We start from the raw sequence: 10,698 nt of genomic DNA, 5'->3' as shown, positions 1-10,698 counted from the left end.
GCAGAGACATAGGCAGAGGGAGAAGCAGGCTCCATGCAAGGAGCCTGACGTGGGACTTGATCTCGGGTCTCCAGGATCAACCCTGGGCTGAAGGCGGCGCTAAACCGTTGAGCCACCTGGGCTGCCCTATAGCAATTTTTTAAACTGCATTTTATATATATTTTTATATGTGCATGTGTTTGTGTTTACATATACTCATTTTAAAAGTTCTGAAACAATCTTGGGAAAAAATATATATATTAACCAAACTTTTCACTAATTATGATCATAACTAATTTATGAAAGATAATCTTTGCTGCTGTGTTTAGAAAATACCTAAATGTATAGTAGATATATACTACCTGATGGAATGTTAGATAATATAATCATTTGAAAAATTTTAGGTCTTCTTTAGTTTTTGTCAAAAGTGCAATTATCAAATTGGAAACTTTACATAATTTTTTCTCTGGTACATTAAATAATTTTAGTCTGAAAATTATGCTGAAGTGAAAACCTCTTTAGTATAGTTAAAAATGGTTTAACACCGAAGTACTTGAGTTAATTCCTAAAACTTTAAATTGCTTTTGTAATTATATATTTTTCAATTTTTCATTGTTCTTTAAAGATTCCCACTTTTCTGATGTTGGGACTATCACTACTGTTCTATTGTCTTTATAATTCTTCCTAACATCATGATGCAGTCTGAATTTTTGAAGAATATCCTCAAATTGAGATTATTCACCACAAAATGCATATGCTACTTTGTGATCTGCATTTCTGCATGATTAAAGCTTATCATGTTTTCTCTAAAATGTAAGGAAAGGCCTAGGAGTCAAAACAATCATGTTATGAACCTATTCTACCTAGTAACTGTGTGAATTAGGAGTTGACATAATCTATTTGTGCCTGATTTTTGTCACTTATAAATTGGGGAACCGTTTTTGATAGTGTCAGAATTAAATGACATAATCACTTTAAAGACTGGACTCAATAAATGATAGCTATTATTATCTATCCCCCAAACCATTCTTCATACTGTTATATTATATGAATATAAAACATATAGTTCAATTTATTAATTTAGCTAATATTTATTGAATGTCTATTATTCCAGGTATTGTACAGTGCACCATCCTGCATCTCTTTCACAGTCAAGTGGATCACTGGTCAGATGCTCTGTTGTGTGGGATTTCATGCTTATGGACTGGGCATTTCATAAATAAGCCCACAGATGATTGTGGGTGACCCTTTATGGACTAAGAATGCAAATCTAGATTCAGAATAGGTATCTGACCTTGTGAGAACAAAATACTAGATCTTCCATGACAGCAAATGCCCAATGTATTCAATGTTGCCAAGTGGATTTTTTGCCTATCCAAGTAGTAAGTAGTAGTGTTGTATCACTGTCTCAGCATTGAGCTTCATTGCAGACAGGTTGGATACTCAGAAGTATCTGTGGCTAGATTGAACTTCATAAGTGGAAATCTGTGCTTTCCAGGCCATATATAACCTTTATTTCTGCTACTTTGGCCACTCTGTTAACATGCTCATGTACTAGTTCTATTGTTGAATAATGGTAAATACCAAGAAGATTTAAGACAGGCAAAATATTAATAGAAGGATATGGCAGTGATGGGTAAAAAATAGGAAGCAGGCATGTGCAGAATGAATCTTCAGAAGGCACTGCATATCTACTAACTGTGAAATTAGTAAGGTAGTAAAGGACAACTAGACAGGACATGTCTTATCCTGAAGTACACCTTTAAGAACATTTTGGCCAGGATAAAAGGGAGCCTTTTTGGTATGCTGAAAATGCCCCCCCCCCCCCCGCCCAAATATCAGGCCCAATCCTGGAACCTATGGATGTTACATTATATGATAAAAGATACAATAAAATTAAGGATCTTGAACTGTAGATATTATCTTAAAAAAGCATGCAATCAGATGTGTCCTTATAAGACTGGTAGAGGGAGATTTAACACAGAGAAGACCACACAGAAAAGAAGGCAATGTGACCACAAAGACTGAGATTGGAATGATGCAACCACTAGTGTCAAGATGCCAACAGTCACTAGAAGCTGGAAGAAGCAAAGAATGGATTCTTCTCTAGAGCATCCAGAGAAAACACTCCTTTGCAGACTCCTTGATTACAGCTCAGTGCCTCTGATTTCAAAATTCTGGCATCTAGAACTGGTTGAGAAAGAATTTCAGTTGTTTAGAGCCACATTTCTGGCCATCATTATAGGCAACGAATACAGTTCTCAAGCCAGAGTTGTACAGTAGAGGAGGTCCACATAATACAAGAATGAATCTGCATGCATATGATACCATGCTCAGTCATTGCCTGGAAGCACCCTGGGGGAAGTGTGGCTTGGCATGAATGCAGCATGGATCAAGGAAGGCAGCAAAGAACCTGCCAGTCAATTGCCCTTTCCAGAATAAGAAAAGAAAACGGCACATTTCTATCACAACCAAGTAAAAGGTAGACTTTACTTTTTTTTTTTTAATTGAAGCATAGTGACGTACAACATTATATTGGTTTCAGGTATATAATAAAATGATTTGATTTGACATTTATACACATTACAAAATGGCCACAACAAGTCTAGTTACCCTTTGTCATCACACGTAATTATTTTATCATTACTATAGTCCCTATGCTGGAATTTATTCCCTGTGGCTTATTTATTTTATAAATGAAATTATACCCTTTCTAATTCTCTTCACCTATAGCATCTACCTATGCAATTTCACACTCTCCGGCAACCATCAGTTTTGTTCTCTGCATATATAAGTCTGTTTCTGATTTGTTTGACTTGTTTTTTCGATTCCACATATGGGTGAAATCATATGCTATTTGTATTACTGGGTCTGACATATTTCACTTACCATAACACTCTCTAGGTCCATGTATGTTGTCACAAAGAGAATTTCCTTCATTTTTAAGTCTAATATTCTATCTTTGCGTAAAATATCCTTTATCCATTCATCTATTGATGGGCACAAGTTGCTTCCATATCTTGCCTTTTGTAAATAATGCTGTGATGAACAGAAGGGTGCATAAATCTTTTCAAATTAGCATTTTCTATTTCTTCAAACACCCAGAAATGGTATTAATAGATAGTATGATAGTTCTATTTTTAACCTTTAAAGGAACCTCTGTAGGATTTTCCATAAGGTTATACCAGTTTACAGTCCCACCAGTAAATAGTGTATGAGTGTTCCCTTTTATCCACAGTCTCACCAATACTTGTTATTTGTTGTCTTTTTTGATTCCAGCCATTCTGGCAGGTAGAAGGTCTATTATTTTCCAGATAAACGTTACATATATGGAATTTGGCCATCTGCAAGGTAAAGCAACAAGCGCCAATCAGGGCAGCCCCAATGGCCCAGCAGTTTAGCAATGCCTGCAGCCTGGGGTGTGATCCTGGAGACCCTGGATGGAGTCCCATGTCGGGCTCCCTGGACAGAGGCTGCTTCTCCTTCTGCCTGTGTCTCTGCCTCTCTCTCTCTCTCTCTCTCTCTGTGTCTGTCATGAATAAATAAATAAAATCTTACAAAAAACTATATAAAAAAGAGCCAATCAAAGGAAAAAGCACTGGTATACATAACACCTTCTCTGAGCATAAATAATATACAGAATATTAATAAATATATTGGATGCCCATTATATCAAAATAAAAGAAACCCTACAACTAAAAAAAATGGAAGAAGACATAATTAATAATGCTTGATGAGAATACTTAATATAAAAAATATAGGTTGAGGGATGCCTGGCTGATTCAGTCAGTGGAGCATGAAACTCTTGATCTGGGCATCATGAATTCAAGTCCCACGTCAGGCATAGGGCTATTTAAAAAAAAATATAGATTGAAGCTAAAGTGAGTGGAAACATATTTACAGAATGGCTAATATATAGCTATCTAAACATCCAATTTAAGAGTCAAAAAATTTAATGGAAGGAATAAAAGGAAAATATAAAAATAATGAATGAGAGAGCAAATATAAACTAGATGAAATATTTTGTCTTTTTAGCAAACAAAATAGCACAAGCATCTAGAAATATAAGTTAATAAAATATTAAGACAGGAAATGTTAAGAATAAGAAAACATAGCTGCCAATGCTGGCGAGCTTGATTAAAAATCTTATGGGTAACATTATGCTAATATATTTAAAAATTTACTTAAAATTAGTATCATCTTTTCAAAAAAAAAAAATTAGTATCATCTTACAGAAAATACCACTTACCTAACCTGACTCTAGAAAAAAATAGAAAAAAAAGGTATAATACAGTGTGCCCAGGTTGAGTTTATGTAAGAAATAATTTCATTAATATGTCACTATAATTTAATATAATAAATAAAAGATAAAGACAGAGACAAAATTTTCTTTGTCAAAGAAGGTAAGTCTTTATCAGAAAGACAAAGGTGCCCACAAACTAATAAGTCCACTGGCTTAGAGATAATAGCCAATACAACAAAAAAGAAAAATAAATAAAACGTGTTAACACTGCAAAGAAAAAACAACTTTGACATTATTTTTGAATTATACTTAAGATCAAATGGAACTAACTTAACTTCCATTTATAAATGTAATTTCAAAGTAAATATATGAAAAGTAAAATTTTAGGTTAATTGTATTAATATCTTTGATAGTGAAATTAAAAGCACCTAGAGAGTGCAAAACCAATTTGTTTTTCCTGATTTTCATTGAGATTAGGAAGCTTAAAATTAAATTGCTGATTTCCATTTATTTTTTTTAGGTAGAAAACCTTAATCTAGTATTATTTTGATCCCACAAAATTTCTTAGGCCTCTACTTATGTTTTAAATTTTGTCTTATGCTATAGAATTTTAATTTTCAGTTCATTAAATATGAAATATTAATAGTGATTTTAATTGTTATGAGATTATATTAATATGTTTAATCAGAGGCAGAAGTTTGAAAATGTGAATTACATGTTTAAAAGAAGTAAAAATTTCAAGTGAGAACAACAGAAAATAAAAATCAGCAAAAAAGTGTATGTCCTGTACAAAAAATCTTCACAATGGAAGATGGAGTTTTGAAGTGACAATTGGATGTGCAATCTGCAAATGGCATATTATAAAGCTAACCATGTCAAATTATCTGTTGTGGTGAACTTACAAATCATCATGTTCTATTATATAATCTGGAAGAATCCTTGGTGTGTTCCCCTTATGGCTTCATTGTAGATATACATTTATACATTCCATATGTAATCTAATTCTTTATCAGGCCTTATTTATCCAAAGCTAGAAAAAATACAGCTTTTATAAGTCTAGTTGAGTTTGGCTGCTAAAGGCCAAATGCTAATTTTCCCCAAGCAATTATGAATTAATGTCAGAGGCTTGTCATGAACAGCAGGTGAGCAGGTGACTGAGCAGTTGTGACAAGCTTGTCAAACTAAACAATTGTGAAGAAATGTTAATAAGCTCTGCTTAACGTTGTTTTATAATGTATAAAAGAACTGTGACATGCCATTCATACAACAACACTGACAGAATGCTGGGTTTTGTTGTTGTTGTTACAAATGTGCTTACACAATGTCTCTTGAAGGTTAATAAGAGCATTTTCATTAACTGAGCTCTTAAAATTAGACAAAGAATATATCCCAAGGCTTATAATGCAAGAAATTTTAAAATAGTTGTTAAAATAGTTGTTAAAATGTTAAAATTTTAAAATAGTTGTTAAAAAAAGTTGTTAAAATTGGCACAAATGCCAATTTTTTTCACTGTTTTCTTAGGTAGAGATTTTAAGGGTGATCACAAAATGAATAATGATGATACATAACACAGTAACATTTAATTACATATGCTATTTTGTATAAAATAAATATTTCTTTACAAGACTAGTCCAGGCTCATATGTCATAAAAGGGTATTCAAATTCATCAATCTATTATGAAAAAAATGCTTTAGCAGCTTTAGAATAAATAGAATATGGTTATAAAGCATTAAAGTTATCCTTTTTTTAGAAAATGATATAACTGGAAGTCCATAAATGACATTCTCTTTGAAGTAATGTTCTTTAGCCAACACAGAAAGTCCCAATGTGGCAATAGAAATAACAAGCAAAAGTGAAAAAACGATAAGTGTGTTTACTATAGTATAGTATAAATATATGAAGAAATAAATATCTGACATATAGCTAGATAATATATCTGTTGCCATAAACTTTGCCCCCTTCCCAAATATTTTTTTTCTGGTAGCTACAAAATCCTGGAGTTAGCAAACTGGTTTATGAAAATACGAATACATACACTATGTTTCCTCTTCTAGAAAAAACATACATTTCTAAGTCCTTTTTAATATTCTCTTTCATCTCTTTAAAGATCTGCTAAATGTGTATGTACATGTATTACATAAGAATATTCTATATAATGTAGGTTTGATGGCATGTTACATAAAATTTCACCCTTATTGCATGATACAATACATGAAAACACCTTCACTAAATTCTGAATATATATTTCTTTTAACCAAATTATGGCTTGTTTACCTAAGAGCACTAACATGTAACATCCATTCATAGTATATGTGCACATAAATAATAAATATCACATTAATCCTCTAAATACAGCAATATCTGAATCTTAGAGAATGATTAGGATTTGATGGAAAAAGAAGCATACAAATGAATACTCAGGCTAACATGTCCACAGGGAAGGAAGATGAGGTAAAAGTGTGTCATGATGCCCAGAAAGAAATCAAATTATTTAAAGACTGGAGATAATGGTCATAACAAATAGGCAAGTCAGGGCATCTGTGGGTTGCATTTTTGTGTTTTATGTAATGAACACAGAGAAAAAGGTTTTATCTTGAGTTCCCATGGATGCAAGGTAATGATCCAATTGTCATTAATGTTGATCGAATTTTTAAACATCAAAAGCAATTTATTTGAAGTCATAAGGGTTTGTATCTCCTCCACAATAGATGCTAAATCAACTTTTAAAAGTAATCCTTTGCATCTGTTTCTCTGTATTGTGGAAATCAAAATACATTTACTCACTAAAGAAAATATATTGGTAGTCTGATGCACCGTTCCTCCAGATAAAAATATTTAATGTTTTACACATATTTCAAAAATAATATGAAGAATTTCTATATAGGTCGTGAATGTCTCCCTTTATTGATATCAAGCAATCTCATGGAAGCTGATTGGAATGTGCCACTGTGGTATGTAATGCTTTTCTCTGATTTTCTTAGGAAATGTAAACTCCAGCCCCTGCAGCATGAGGCCATCTTATTTAAAGAATAGTTTCTATATATTATTTTCTGGTTTTATTAATCCCTTCCTCTTCTTTCTTTGGTGTTCACTTTAGGGGTCACTCTTATATTAAGTGGTGGAATATTTTAATATTTTTTAAATTTTATTTATGAGAGACACAGAGAGAGGCAGAGACATAGGCAGAGGGAGAAGCAGGCTCTTTGTGGGGACCCTGATGAGGGACTAGATCCCAGAACCCCCAGGATCACGACCTGAGCCAAAGGCAGGTGCTCAGCACCTGAACCACCCAGCTGCCCCATAATTTAATATTTCTGAACAATACTGTCAGAAAATGTTTTGCTCAGTCACCAGCTATTAATGGTCAGTAAACCTTTGTGTTTTCTAGTCTGCTTTATATTTTCTTTGCATGGCTGACATATTTTGATAACAGTTATAGTTTCACAAAAAGAATGCAAGTTTTCCCTTTTTTGCAGCCTGTGGAAAAGTTTATGTAGCATGTAAAATACAGAGTTATGAAAAATTTATAGTTCATCTGCAATAAACTGTAGACCTGGCAATTTTGTTTACACAGATACACAAATATTCCTGGCCAGAATATTCACCAGTGCTTTTGAAAATACTGATTCCAAGGTCCCATCGTCCTTACTAGGTCAGAATCTCCATGAGAAAATTTCCAAGTATTTCTGAGGATTCATGTGATTAGGATAATTTGGGAACTACTTGGGTAGGTATTTATCAGTATGAACTTTACATTTTTAATGTTAATAAATGCTAACATTTGTGTTTTCTTAGAGAATCAGTCACTTCTTTTAAATTTTCAAGTATTTAACATATAATTTTGTTTTCCATGGTTTGTTTAGTCTTCTCAGATTTGCAAATGTATCTCTTTTTTCATTTGGTACACTCATAAACTGCAGTATATTTATTTATTTTTTATTTTTATTTTTATTTTTATTTATGATACAGAGGGAGAGAGAGAGAGAGAGAGAGAGGCAGAGACATAGGCAGAGGGAGAAGCAGGCTCCATGCCCCGGGAGCCCGACGTGGGATTCGATCCCGGGTCTCCAGGATCGCGCCCTGGGCCAAAGGCAGGTGCCAAACTGCTGCACCACCCAGGGATCCCAACTGCAGTATATTTAAACTATGGGAGATAATTTTCAGTAGCGTTCTTTTTATAATTCAGTTTCGTTTACTACTATGTATAAGATCCTTCTTATAGTTTTCCAAAGATTTTATTCCTCCCATTTCCATGGATTAGATCCATGTTTCATTTTGTTTATTTTATATGCTGGATGCTTTTAATATTATTTATAGATCTCATAAGTTTCAGTAAGTTGATTTCTTATTTTAAAACATTATAGCTTTGTAATTTTTATTTTTCTTAATTTAAATTCAATTAGTTTCAGATATAGTTTTCAGTAATTCAGCAGTTGTGTATAACACCAGTGCTCATCCCATCAATGTGTCCTCCTTAATTCCCATCATCCAGTTACCCCATTCCCCCCCACATGTCCTCTTCAGCAACCTTCAGTTTCTTTCCCAGAGTTATGAGTCTCTCATGGTTTGTCTTCCTCTGTTTTTTTCCCTTTCAGTTTTCCCTCCCTACCCGTATGGGCCCCTACACTATTTCTTATATTTCACATATAAGTGAAACCATATGATAATTCTCTTTCTCTAATTGATTTATTTCACTCAGAATAATATCCTCCAGTTTCATCCATGTCAATGTGAATGGTAGGTATTCATCCTTTCTGATGACTAATATTCCATTGCATATATATACTACATCTTCTTTATCTGTTCATCTGTTAAAGGACATCTGGCCTCATTCCACAGTTTGGGTATTGTAGACATTGCTGCTGTGAACATTGGGGTTCAGGTGCCCCTTCATTTCATTACATCTGTATCTTTGGGGTAAATACCCAGTAGTGCAATTGCTGGATCATAGGGTAGTTTTATTTTTAACTTCTTGAGGAACCTCCACACTGTTTCCCAGAGTGGCTGTACCCAGTTCACATTCCCACCAACAGTGTAAGAGGATTCTCCTTTCTCCACATCCTCTCCAACATTTGTTGTTTCCTGTCTTGTTAATTTTAGCCATTTTAACTGGTGTAAAGTGGTATCTCTTTACAGTTTCGATTTGTATTTCCCTGATGCTGAGTGATGTTGAGCATCTTTTCATGTGTCTGTTGGCCACTTGTATGTTTTCTCTGGAGAAATATCTGTTCATATTATTTTGTTTTAATATGAACTTAAATTGTTCATGCTCACCTAACAATTTTTAAATATTTAGGACTTGTTTATTTTAAATTTTATTAAAACATGGCTTAAAATACTTAAAAATTTCTATTTGCAGGATTTATGCATCATGTGTCACTCAATTCATCATATATATATATGCATTCACAAATATATATGCACAAGCATGTGTGTATACATGCCATATTTATTTATTGCAAATATAAACTGCAATGAATACATTTTCTGCTATATATTTTATGAAAAAATTTTAGTTTATTTTGATGCTATTATATTATATATATATAATACTTTTTTAGAGTATTCTACATTGAACCAGTAAATTAAGATCCTCTCTTGTTTTATTCTTATTTTTTTATTTCAAAATTCAACTTTTTGACTTATGGTTGTTTCCCAGCAATTAATTATCAAATGCGATCCTCTTAATGATTTTGTGTGCTTCAAAAATAGAGCTCATTTTGTCTGTGGAAAAATCTTTACTCACTATTCAGACTTTAGATACAAATCTCTTTCCAGTTGGCACAAAATCTACCTGGGAGTGTGTGTTAATATGCCTTTACTTATCTTTAACTGATGGAGTATAGTTGCTATAAAGCTGATTGTCTTTTATGTTGCCCCTTTTCTAGTCATACCAAAAGCTGTTACTTGCAAACATAATGAGTGTACTGTGTCTTCACTGAGAACCATATCCACTGCCACTTTGCCATGTGTATGTACATATATCTTCTTTTAGTGCCATATGTGCTGTCATTTTACAGTGGCAGATAGTTTCAACTTCTATAGCCAGCCCAAACATTCTGCTTGCATTATACCAAACCGGGAATATTGTAGTCTTTTTTCCCCCCCTGAGTAACCAATCTAGTCTATAAAATTCATGTCTCTGCTCACTTACTCTAGATCAATAATGATCAGTACTCTCTTTCCTTAACTTAGACAAATTGCAGTGATCTTAGGACACTTTATATATGTTGTTTATATTTTACATGTTATTTTATTTTATTAGGTATATGGGATTTCATTTTCTCATTCTTGTTTGCAGTTTTGGAGTATTCAAATGATTGAGATTTCTTTATTGTACTTCTTTGAAATTGGAGTCTAGCACCCTTATTTGCAGGTTGGAATTCTGTAATTTTAAATACTGATTTAAAGAAGAGGAAAAGAAGAAAAAAGCTAGTTAGTGTCTGGTGTTGGATAAGAATTTGGGTTTACTAGA

The 10,698-nt window shown here is 33.1% G+C and overlaps 1 long non-coding RNA gene across 2 annotated transcripts in view; it reads left to right on the top strand.

Annotated features, from left to right (window-relative positions):
• Positions 1 to 1,101: 1,101 nt before the first annotated feature.
• The window catches only part of LOC111093622, a 67,998-nt gene continuing 58,401 nt past the window's right edge, over positions 1,102 to 10,698 (top strand). For both annotated transcript variants that reach the window (XR_005382604.1, XR_005382603.1), the window contains exons 1-3: positions 1,102 to 2,461; positions 7,108 to 7,174; positions 7,798 to 7,950. This is a non-coding gene — a long non-coding RNA (uncharacterized LOC111093622). The remainder of the gene's footprint in view (positions 2,462 to 7,107; positions 7,175 to 7,797; positions 7,951 to 10,698) is intronic.

This window comes from Canis lupus, chromosome 32, assembly GCF_011100685.1.
Source record: "Canis lupus familiaris isolate Mischka breed German Shepherd chromosome 32, alternate assembly UU_Cfam_GSD_1.0, whole genome shotgun sequence".
NCBI lineage: Eukaryota > Metazoa > Chordata > Mammalia > Carnivora > Canidae > Canis > Canis lupus.
Note: the sequence above shows the minus strand (reverse complement) of the source record. Positions and strands in the feature narration are given on the sequence as shown.